The 12,072-nt window shown below is 33.8% G+C and overlaps 1 long non-coding RNA gene across 1 annotated transcript in view; it reads right to left on the reverse strand.

Moving 5' to 3' along the window:
- Positions 1 to 3,378: 3,378 nt before the first annotated feature.
- The window catches only part of LOC146992958 (uncharacterized), an 80,802-nt gene continuing 72,108 nt past the window's right edge, over positions 3,379 to 12,072 (reverse strand). Inside the window, exon 2 of the long non-coding RNA XR_015038957.1 lies at positions 3,379 to 7,916. This is a non-coding gene — a long non-coding RNA (uncharacterized LOC146992958). The remainder of the gene's footprint in view (positions 7,917 to 12,072) is intronic.

A 12,072-nucleotide genomic window follows, 5' to 3' on the forward strand; every position in this document is an offset into this window, starting at 1 on the left:
GCGTGAATTATAGCTTATCTTAGCGTTTGTAATTATGATTAGACAAAACAATAAATAGTAAAATATTAATTTATATTATTCTGAGGGTTGATAAATGTTATTAAATTTTACTTTCGATTCTGCATATTATTACTTGTTGTTTTCAATCACCACGTCTTTGAAGTTTTTGCATTTACTTTCCCGAATTTTATTTTCATTATTTTCGAGGACGGAGCGTTATAAAAACTGAAATGATAAATGTTTAAGACAACGAATGAAAAAATAGTAGTTATTTTCCATTTTGTTCAGCTTTAGATTTGACGTTTAATTAAAAAGACCGCTTTGAGTGTATTGTGAAAATTTAGCTTTGTTTTGTGATAAGTTCAACAATTAACAATTATTAAATAGCTTACATTAAATTTTTATAGGCTTATAAGCCAAATTAGGCTTTTATACTATTAGCATTTATAGGCTTATGAAACACTTGACTTTTGACACAATAAATAAAGACTCAAAATAAATAAGGTTTAGAATTTTATATGCACTATTAAAATTTTTTCATGTTGACATTTTTCTCATGGAATACTGAATTCTAGTCGTTTGGGGTTTTACAGCTCTAGTTACAAAAACAAAAACAAATAAAAAAAAACTATTCGCAGTAATAAATATCGGGCGAGAGGACACCGCCACCTGTACAGAAGGATAAAATGAGGCATAAAACATTTTGAAACTTAACATAGCTCTTACCGGTTGTTGAATACTCAGGTTCAGGATGACTACCAGGTAACCAAGAAAGTTCATGCAGGTTTCGTCGCTCATCAAAAACGGTCCACAAAATTCTTCAGCACCCATTTTATTTTTCGAAATAATCACCATTGGCTTCAATTTACATGTTCCCAACGAGACACAAGCTTATAAATGCCCTTTTTGAAAAAAATCCTTTTTTCTGTTGTCAAAAATTTGTGATACAGCCTTTGTGATATCGTTGCATGTTTGGAACTGCTATTCCCGCAGATGATTATCCAAGGCCCAAAGGAGATAATAGTCTGTTTTGAAGATGTATGGGGAATAGGGTGATGGAGGCAAAACTTCCCAGCTTAATGTTTTAATCACTTCTTTGATCGCTTTTATCATATGAGGTCTGGAATTATCGTGGAGGAGGACATCTTCATTTATTGACCAGTGCTGGCTGCTTCTAGTGCACTGCAGCTGAAAACTCTTTGCAGTTGTGATGAGTAGACGTCGGCTGTTATGGTGTTTCTGCTGTCTACTAGATATTCTTAGTAGACTATGCCAGTGTTGGTCCATAAAACACACAGCATTACATTCTTTTGGTGAATGTCCTGTTGAGCGGCTAATAAGACCGAACCCGAAGTCAAATAAGGTGTTTATTCTTCCGGGTATCATATATGATCCATTTTATGTCATATGTCAAGATTTGGTCTGGGAACGAGGAACCTTTTTGGTGATTTTTCTTGCTTTCATGCCAATGCGCATTTTACTTTTTGCGGAATTATGCAATGATTTTGGATCTTGTAGGCAACAATTAGGGTATGAACAGAATGTAACTGTTTGAGCTAAAAAATGAGCAAAATATGACTAATTTCTTTGTTTTCATTTGCTTGCTCTATATCGTACTGTTTTTAATTTGCTCCATGTGATTTACTATACTAGAATATTAAGGCAAAACCTTTAAAAAATTAATAAATTAACAATTTGCTCACTTTTATTACAATTTTCTTAAACGCTCAAAAAAAGAATTAAATTTGAAAATTTTTTTAATTAAAAGCTTTCACATTAGTTGAGAATATTAAGTATTTAACGAATAGATGAGAAACGCATATTATGTTCTTAGGTCAAACAGTTACAGTGTAGAGTCATTAGGTTATTTCGGAGCAGGAGACGTGAAAAATGAGCGCCGTGACTCGAACCACGACAAATATCGTGACCTTATAACAGTCATCGATATTTGTGATATCTATCTTGCTTTTGTGATTTCAGCAGCCTGAGCTTGATCTCCTCCTTGCATACTATTTCCACGATTTTCTTCTTCTGTAACATAAGCACAAGTGAGCATCTGTTTGAAAATTCTGTTAGTTAGCATCATAAAATATCTTTCCCTGCATCATAAACCCTGACGTGGTTTACCTAATTAATTAACTTTCTAGTTGATGGAAGGTTAATTTTTCGTCAGAGTAAATTCATATATTTTGGGGAAAAGTATTCGGTCGGTTTAAAGATATGAAATTCAAAAAAAAAATATTTAATTTTTTCTTTCATTTCCATTGACGTGTTTTGTTTCAGACATTTAGCTGTAGAATATGTTCAAAACATTTTTTGGAATGGTACTTTAATAATTACCATTAATATAGTTGCTTTTCATTTACTTATATATACCTTGATTACATACGATGTATGAAAAATATAAAGAACAATTTAGTTGACAGAAAAATCTTCACGAATCAAAATAATTACTTTATAGTTGCAAACTCAAAGGAAAATTATTCTAAATCAGGTAATACAAAAGTATTTAATAGAATATTTCTTAAAACTTTACACACTTATCCATCGTTTGGACGAAAAAACTCTAAACTAATTTTATAAACTTCATTTTACAATACTGTATTTGTACCAGAGACAAGATAACGGACTTATACGAGGTAATACAAGGTAATGTTAAGCTTATTGATACTAACGTATATTTGAAGATGAGTACTCACACTCTGTCGCATGGATTCTAAAAGTAGTACACATAAATACTTATTTCCTAAACAAGTATAAAGTTTCTTCATAATTAGTAAAAATAAAATTGTATGAAACAAGTTTTGTGTACTTCGTAGAGAAATGAGCAAAACTTCATTTATGAAAATAAGTTTGTTGTACCCCAGGTGGATCAGAAAGCAAAAATCAGTTAGGAAAAGCAGATATATTTTAGAAGCATTAATATTTATGATTATTGTTATGTTTTATTTGCGTCTTAGAAAGCTATTTATGTCTCAAAAATTAATGACCTCAGATTTCCAGTCTTTGCATTGCTTATAAATTAAGAAGTATCAATTTTTTATCTTAATCATTAATTTATTAATGAAAAAAATATAAAATTAAATGTAATTTATTGGAAAATATATTAACAGAAGCTATTTATGTCTCAGAAAAGTTAAGAAGTGATGCCAAAATGAAAGAGAATAATGTACAAAGGGATTTTTATGAGTGAAAATCGCATCATTTACTATTAAAACGTGTTAATGAAATTTTTTCATTTGCAAAAATTATTGAAATATTGCAATAACGGGGGGAGCATTCTTTTCTGAAATATTCCATTCGTTTGTGTAGTGAAAATAGCAATGTAATTCGCGTTCTTTCAGATGTTGAAATGCAATTGAATAATTACCATTAATATAGTTGCTTTTCATTTACTTATATATACCTTGGTTACATGCGATATATGAAAAATATAAAGAACAATTTAGTTGACAGAAAAATCTTCACGAATCAAAACAATTACTTTATAGCTGCAAACTCAAAGGAAAATTATTCTAAATCAGGTAATACAAAAGTATTTAATAGAATATTTCTTAAAAATTGACACACTTATGCATCGTTTTGACGAAAAACCTCTAAACTAATTTTATAAACTTCATTTTACAATACTGTATTTGTACCAGAGACAAAATAATGGACTTATATAATACAAGGTAATGGACAAGAGGCAAGATAATGGACTATATGGGTAATTATTGCCATAATTTGAAATGCTTTTAACTCAAGGTTCAATGGATAAAAGCTTGCCTAAGTGCATAAGATTACTTGCATAATCGATTAAAATTTTCTTTTTATGCAGAAATGAAAAAAAAAAATGTTTAAACTCCGACATTAAGTTAAAAACCTCAAATCTGATCCCAACGTTTTAAAAAAACAGCAGTTTATTTTATGAAGTTTTGAAATAACGTATAAGACATTACGTTTAATTTTTTTACGTGTAGCAGAAAAACGAGCATTTCTAATAATATATTAAATTGCTTTAAATTCGCATCATTATGACAGAAATTTAAAGATGTATCAAAGTTTTACCTCCTATATCGAAAGAAATCTTTTTCAGAACAACATTCGTAATAATAATCGTTCGTTGTACGGGACTCTAATTTACATGTGTTACAAATAGGAAAAAATTTAATTTGTTCACAAGTTGTAGAAAAATATGATGTCATACAGCGATAGCAGCCCCTCACCTGAAGTAAACATTTAGTTAGATGTTAGATGCTAGACGGGAATGGCGCATTAAGCCATATCCTTTGATTTGTAGAATTTTCCTTATGCTGATTAAGTAACTAATTAACTGTAAATATTGTAAATAAACATTTAACTTAACCTTGTCGAATATAGATCAATTATAGATATAGATATAATGTTCTTCATATAGAAAGATTGATTTTATATACGGTAGAAGTTTCGCTTTGGAATAAAACCCCCCCCTTTCGCGACACAAGCCATTTCAAAGTAGTTAAAAATTTGAAAAAAGCTTAAAAAATATTACCAGTATTGGAAATTATACGTATTTACTAATATTACAGTCAAACCTCTTTCAACGAACATTTCCCATAACAGGTGATTTGTGTAACTAACAAAACAAAATGTAAAGAAAAATACTTCCTTAACGAGCGATTCAAAGAACGAATGGCTTAGAAACATCTTGACCTCACATGCAGGATCCAACCTGCATCTTGGCTATCATTAAGTTTTTAGCGCTCTTTACCGTCGCTTGTGAAAGTTGTATTCAAATATATTATTAAGTATTATTTTAGTGCAAAATTTAAGCAATCTTACCCGTTTGTTCCCAAAACGGGCAAGAGAAAAAAGAAAATCATCGTAGAAGTCTAAAGCTAAATTATTAAGAAGGGAGAAAAATATAAACGTGGCTGACCTAGCGGGCACATATAATTGGCAAATATCAACATTTTACTATACTTAAAAATAAGGATAAAATTAAGGAGACTGATACTTAAAGGGTTCCCAAGAATTTCTGCGAAACGGCCAAGTATTCTCGATGATGTTGAGAGATTGCATCTCATACGGACAAACGAGAGGCAAATGCAAGGCCTCTCGTTTGGTCTCTATTAACGAAAACATAATTTGGGAGAAGGGGAAATTAATTTTTTCCGACTTCATTAAGAAGATCCATTTATCATGAACGGTCGAAGAAGAAGCATTCAAGCCACGTCGTAGGTTTGAAAAGTTTAAGAAAAGAGCCAGCAATGTTTTGAGGCACGGAAGAGTAACAAGCTCAGATATAAAGGCAGCCGAGAATTTCATTGACTTATTCAAGAAGCTTATGAATTCTAAGCGCTGTCTACCGTAGCAAGGTTTTAATTATGATAAGACAGTTCAGTTGTGGGAAAAGATGCTGAAATGAACTTAGATCACAGCAAAGGAGAATGCATTGCCGGGCCCACGAGCCAATGAAAACACATCTCATGCTGTTTCTTTGCTCGTAACGATTTAAAAATTAAACCGCTGTTTGTTAAACATTCGGACAATCCATGAACCTTCAAGAAGTCCAGATGAGAAGGTTAAATGCCATATGGGCATTCAACAGCAAGACTTGGGTGACACGGAATCATTTTACAGACTGTATCGATGTAGCAATTGCATCGATGAGCTAGTGGATAAAGATGGCCAGAAACGACGACCGAAAAGCTTATGGAGCTGCATTTTGTGCCACAGCAAGAAGCAGTAGAGTGAAATAACGAAGATGTTGAAAGTATAGGAAACTATTTAAACGTATATTGAGAAGCATCATCGTAAAAAGACAGAAACTACGTGCGTTGCAAATTTATTTAATGATAGTGCTTTATCCATTTTCTACAGATATTGAAGCACAGGAAAAAATACTTTAAATAACTTTTTTGTAAATAAGGATAAATATAAATTACGTAAATAGGTTTGGATATTGGTTTCGGAATAGAACACATTATCATATTTTATATTGTTTACTATTGAAAAAATTGCTTCGCTTAACGAGTGTTAAAATAAGATTCAGGACCAAATTATGCTCGTTAAGAGAGGTTCCACTGTAGTTATAAAAATACTTATACACTGCTGGCCACCGTAAGTGCAGCACACTGAAGGAAGCATGCAAATAACATGAAATTTACAACATGCATTAGCGGAGGTGAGATATGCAAATGATTAGAATTTCAGCGCAGACGCACATCACGCGTGCCTGTGGCGCCAATTTAAAGCGCTATTTCAGGCTTGGACTTTTCAACGATTTAAAGTTCGGCAGTTGTGTTTTTCTTGTGGTTTTTTTCAAAAAAAAAAAAAAAAAAAAAAAAAAAAAAAAAAAAAAAAAAACGATCAATTAAGCCTCGTAGTAAACAGCGATCATCGTTTGAGCAAGCATCCGAGTTCGACAGAGAAAGGATAGTGGCCTACCAAGAGTGTGGATTATCTTTCTGGGAAATAGGTAGTCGTGTTGAACGAAACCAAACAACTGTAATGCGGACATATGACCGTTGGATGCAGGAGGGTACGACGGACCGACGTGTTTGATCTCATTCACCTCTGTGCACCACTTCACTTGATGACAGGAACATTGTGCGCATGGCAGTGATGGATCGTTCAGTCACATAACGAACCATAGCACAGCATATTCAGTCTGTAACGCATCATCCAGTGTCTGCGCGTACCATTAGACGCCGTTTACAGCACTTTGGTCTGTTCGCAAGACGTGCATTGCTTCGTCTACTCTTGACGCAGAACCACAGACGTCTCCGCTGCCAATGGTACGATGAAAGAAGGATGTGTGCGGCAGAATGGAATGAAATTGTCTTTACTGACGAGTTACGATTCTGTCTGCAACACTACGATGGTCGGATTCGAGTCTGGAGGCACCGTAGAGAGAGGATGCTGAACAGCTGCGTTATGCACCGCCACACTGGTCCTGCACCAGGTATTATGGTATGGGGTGGTATGGGGCGGTATTGGATGCCTTTGTCTAATACGCATTGCCGGTATTTTAAGCAACCAGTGCTACATCTCCGAGGTCTTAAAGCCAGTTGTCCTTCCTTACCTTCAGGGCTTGCCCGCAGCCATATTTCAACAGAATAATGCGCGACCACACGTGGCACGCATTGTCCAAGGACTCTTCGTCAATCGCCAGATTGAATTGTTTCTCTGGCCGGCTCGCTCTCTGGATCTTTTGCCGATAGAAAACATGTGCTCCATGGTTGCTGAACGATTGACCCAGATTACATCCCAAGCTGCTACACCACACCAGATCAACTTTGATAACGTGTGGAAACTGCTTGGTCTGCTGTACTCCAAGAATACATCCAAACTCTCTTTGAATCAATACCGAGGCGTATGGCAGCGGTGATCTCCAACAATGGCTACTGATTCTGGAAGGAGCCACACTTCACAGAAATCTATAAATTTAATCATTTGATACTTCGTCAACATGTTATATATTAAATAAATTTTGTTGTGATATCTCTTGTCTTTCTTGGTGTTGCAATTTGGGTGGCCAGCAGTGTATTTTAATATGTATTTCCCCAGTCTGGTGGCTTTCAAGGTCTGTTCTTCAGGATTGCTTTGAAATGCATGGCATTTTCACTAGCATATCGGCTACTCTGTTCACTTCAGTTTATCTGGGATGTGACTGTTTTGCAGTGGCCACGATCCCTTTCCCCACTTCGGTAGAAGGCTTTTGACAGCTGAAAAAAAAATTCGCCGTTTCTGCTCTCCTCCTACTGACAAGAATGAATATCCCTTTGGGCAGCTTCGTTTTCCTGCTCAGGGAGAGTTTGCAGTTCCTCAAAATGTCATTCTTTCTCCATGCTGTCAACAGAACTGCTGATCCACTGGCTTAGTTGCTTATCAGCCTGATGGAACCATCGATGGAAAAAAAATCTTGCGCTGAGTGCAATGTACTCTGAGACCTGACAACGGAAAGTGAGAAAGAAATATTAGAAGGAGCAAAACAAAAAAGAAAAGCACATGATTGGAACAATGCTATTAAAAGATTATAGTACAAATAAGGCCAGGGTGTCCTACAGGTATAGATGTAAAGTAGAATCAGTACAAATATTTAAACAGTAAGTGTCAAACAAAAACAGTTTACAGCGTTAATAAAAAGAATGTGCATGGATATGTATACAATGGCTTGATACAACTGAAGGTGCTATGCTATACTAATTACATGATGTTATGCTAATTATAACACATAACGATGTGGCTGGCGGTATTGACTGAAGATCACAAATCTTGACTCTGTGTAGTAGGGATAACATGAGAAGTACAGGTTTTAATGGAGGATATTGCACGCCTGCTTTTGCAGATGTTAGCTGTCTATGCAAAACAACTCTCAGCTATTGGCTTCCGCAAAAAGTAGTTTGATGGAAGTGGCCTATCAAATACGTAGTGGTGGGGATCGACATTCTCGTAACATATGCAAAGATCACTTTCCATGAAACAAACCTATTAAAGGAGCTTATAAAAGGTTCTAAGAGCATAACCATTTTAAGCTCTGCAAAGTAATTCTTGGTAATATGGATTTAATGTAATGTTAGCGTTTTTCTCAAGAAGAGTACATTTAAAAATACTATTCCAATTCGTATATGTTAATTTTTATCGTAACATTTATGCTACAATACACTCAAAACTTTTGCAGTCGCAAACGTTATCTTAAAAAAGCGTTTTCTTAGTTTCTTATTTATATCCTAAAATTAGGCAAAATAACGATCTTTGATTGGTATGCATTTTAAATAACATTTTGACGATTTCTTGGGCAACTGACATAGATTTCTCTTTTTCAAAATTACAGCAATTTTAGAATTAAGGAAAATTTAAAGATCACACGTGTATTAGTAGTTAAGGAGAACATGTGTAAATTTAGCATAAGTATATAAAGGAAATTTTAGCATTAATATTTTAACTGTATTTAAAGCATAAAAATTCAAATAATAATACAAGGAAGAAAGGACGTTTTACAATAAAGAATATAATTAATAACCGCTGTCCATTAAATTAGTAGGGAATTAAAAATCCTGCTGATAAAGTAAGTGGCTGCCATTTCATTGCGATTAGATTTACTCTTGTTTAATGGAAGAAAATAACTTATCTGAAATCATTGCAATGCATTTGAAATTAGTGTAGCATGAGATTAAATAATAAAATTCGTATTAATTTTCTCTTTTGTCAATGATTAAGACATGTTTTGATAAACCCAATGTGGAGGAGGTGGGATAAATTATATATGCGTGACTGAAGTTAATGTAAAAGTACTCTTTTACAATTAATTACTTTTATTTTAATAAAATCTGATAGATAAAGGACGCAAGCATTAAGAATTTCTGGAAGCAGTTCACAGGAGGATGCGATCCTGGAAGAGAAAGAAATATAATTTTTGATACTAAGTTTTTAGAGCAACTCATTAAATGTCTTCGCCATTCGGTGCTCTTGTAGAAAAAGTATAAAAGAGATGCAGGAAAAATAAAAATTTAGAATAATTCGAAATCGTTACCATGACCTTATTAATAGCGGAGAGACTTCAGAGCAGCAAATTGGCGTCTATATTTTTTTCTGCGACAAAGTTTGGATAACCCCAGGGAATAGTACAAATTGGAGCAATTTGTTTCCCAGATAGATTCAAGAATATGCGAAAAGCTGTCGAAAACTTTTATTACGAACTCGTTGTAATCTGAGATTTGAATTGGACCGAAATCTTTCGAAAAGAATATCTTCCATCGAGCAAATGGTACGGCAATCAGTAAACAAAAAATATGCTCTTATGTCTTGAAACTAGCATCACCTTTCTTAAAGTAAAAATTTTTATTAATCTAATATTTCACAAAAAATAACATGCTCCAAAGACAAATGAGTGGAAAGGTCTGCGCTTGAATCACATAAAATTCTGGCAGTGCAGAATAATATAATTCTGGTATAATTCTGGTGTTGCATATAGTTTGCCTAACTGTTTTGCCTTCAGTTTTAGCACTTTTTTAGCTGAGCAGGTTCAACTTGGAAAACGTATGTGTGTTTACTATCTTTTTATTTCTGATCCCACCTTGCAGATGTCGACCACACATATTTATCTTTCATCCGTTCGCCTTAAAATAGTGCTTAAGTGGACAAAATTGAACATGATGGCATGCTCAGTCGTCTTCCAGATGGTATGAGACACTGTAAACGTGTTTTGTAAGGTATTTATTTAAATTAACCAGTTATTATGTGTTGTGAGTCTTTAAAGTCACCCCTCTCTCTTTCCGATTTCCTGCCAGAAATCAAGTTTTAGCTCGAGCATATTTAAATGAGGGTTTTGAAATTGCTTTAGTCGAAGCGTGTTCCGCCTGCCAAAGGCCACGTTAATAGTTTAAATTCTAAGATTGCATTTGTGTCTATGGCGCTGCTTTAATATCAAAAATAGTACTGTCACGCCGGTGTAGGTTTGAGCCAATTTTTGCGTTAATTGTTTCTGCGCAGCCTTTGGCTACCTTAAGACATAGATTTAAATTTAAATCTGAGTTCCTTACTTTTGAGGTTACGCCATAAGGGTTGGCTGGTTATATAAACACTAGGAGTGTCTTCTGTTCAACTTAATGAGTTCTTAATAAACGTTTTTTATACGCTTCTGACGTTTCTGTTTGCTTAACGAGACAGAGACATAAATCGCTTAGCTCTATTTAAAATCTTCACGCAGTGTTATGTTAACAAAAAGAGTGAGACTCTAAAATTTTATTAATTTAAATTTTTTTTTCTAGAGACACCAAGTTATATTTAATAGCTGTTGTACCTAATGGATAGTTCATCTAATTATGTAAAAAGCTATAGCTCTCATTGAGATATTGCGATGGAATTTAAAGTGAAACTTTCTTATTTAAAAAAATACATTGTATTAGTTTTATAACTTCCAACCTGATGAAGACACAGGCTTGTTAATGAGTTTTAATTTAAGCAAAGAACAAGAAGAGCAGTGCATGATATGAATGTGAAAATTATTTGGTGGAATAGCATACCTGATTGTTTTTATACAAAAGTCAGCTTCTAAGTAACCCTACTACATGTCATGCCAACACATGAAAGAATTATCCCAAACAATTAATCCATGAAAGAATTAATCAAAAATATCTAATTTTCATATGTATAAATTTACAACGGAAAACTATTGATTCTGATTAGGAGAAGAGGTAACATGCATAGGAACATAAAAAGTGAAAATGTTTTCCTGTAAAACATTAACAGAGTGGAAAAACAAAATCTAGTCTAAAAATGTAACCAAAAATACTGCAGAAGTAAAAGGATGCCGATAAAGAACGTGGAAACATAAATTTTTGTTTTTGACAGTAATTTCCATGTTTCTGTTCTTAAACAGGAACATGGAAACCACCGAAGATACTATTTAAGGATAAATAAACCAACTATTTAATTTAAAAAGTAGAAAATATGTACTCGTAAAAATGAAAGAACTAGGGATTTAAAAGAGATTTTCTCTCATTTTAAACTTCAGCGTTTTTATCCTGAGGTTTTCAACTTTTCGCCATTATTGTTTTCGCTGCTTTTACAGACACTCTTGTTTACTTTCATTTATTCTGAAATTAAACCCTTCCATCTTCTCTGCTTTACTCTTTTGATGCCGTTGAAGGTTTTTTTCAAGGTGTTGTGAGCATTATTATAGTTACAAGAGCGATAATTCCTGTGTTCTAAACAAGCATCGGAAATAAAAACAATCTGCTGGTTATAGCATGTGGTGTATTTCTTCATTAAAGCCCAAAATACTCCTTTAGAAAGACTTTTTAAGTTAAAACAACGAGAGCCGGGTATCACACAGACCAGCGGTTCTCAACCTTTTGACTAAAGTGTACCATCTAAAAAAATTAAACACCTTTAGTACCACCACTACAAAATACTACTACCACCACCACTCTTGAACAAAACTCCCATCCCATGAATCCCATAAATTTACGAGTGTTAAAGAAAAAACTCAATCAGGATGTTGGGGTTTTAATTTTTGAATTTAATAGTTAAAATACTTTGCTTCTTTGCGTACCACCTATTTTCTCTTGCGTACCTCCAGTTATACGCGTACCAGCAGTTGAG

The sequence above is a fragment of the Stegodyphus dumicola genome, chromosome X2, assembly GCF_044657685.1.
Source record: "Stegodyphus dumicola isolate Sdum_Otavi_A_Nest chromosome X2, ASM4465768v1".
NCBI lineage: Eukaryota > Metazoa > Arthropoda > Arachnida > Araneae > Eresidae > Stegodyphus > Stegodyphus dumicola.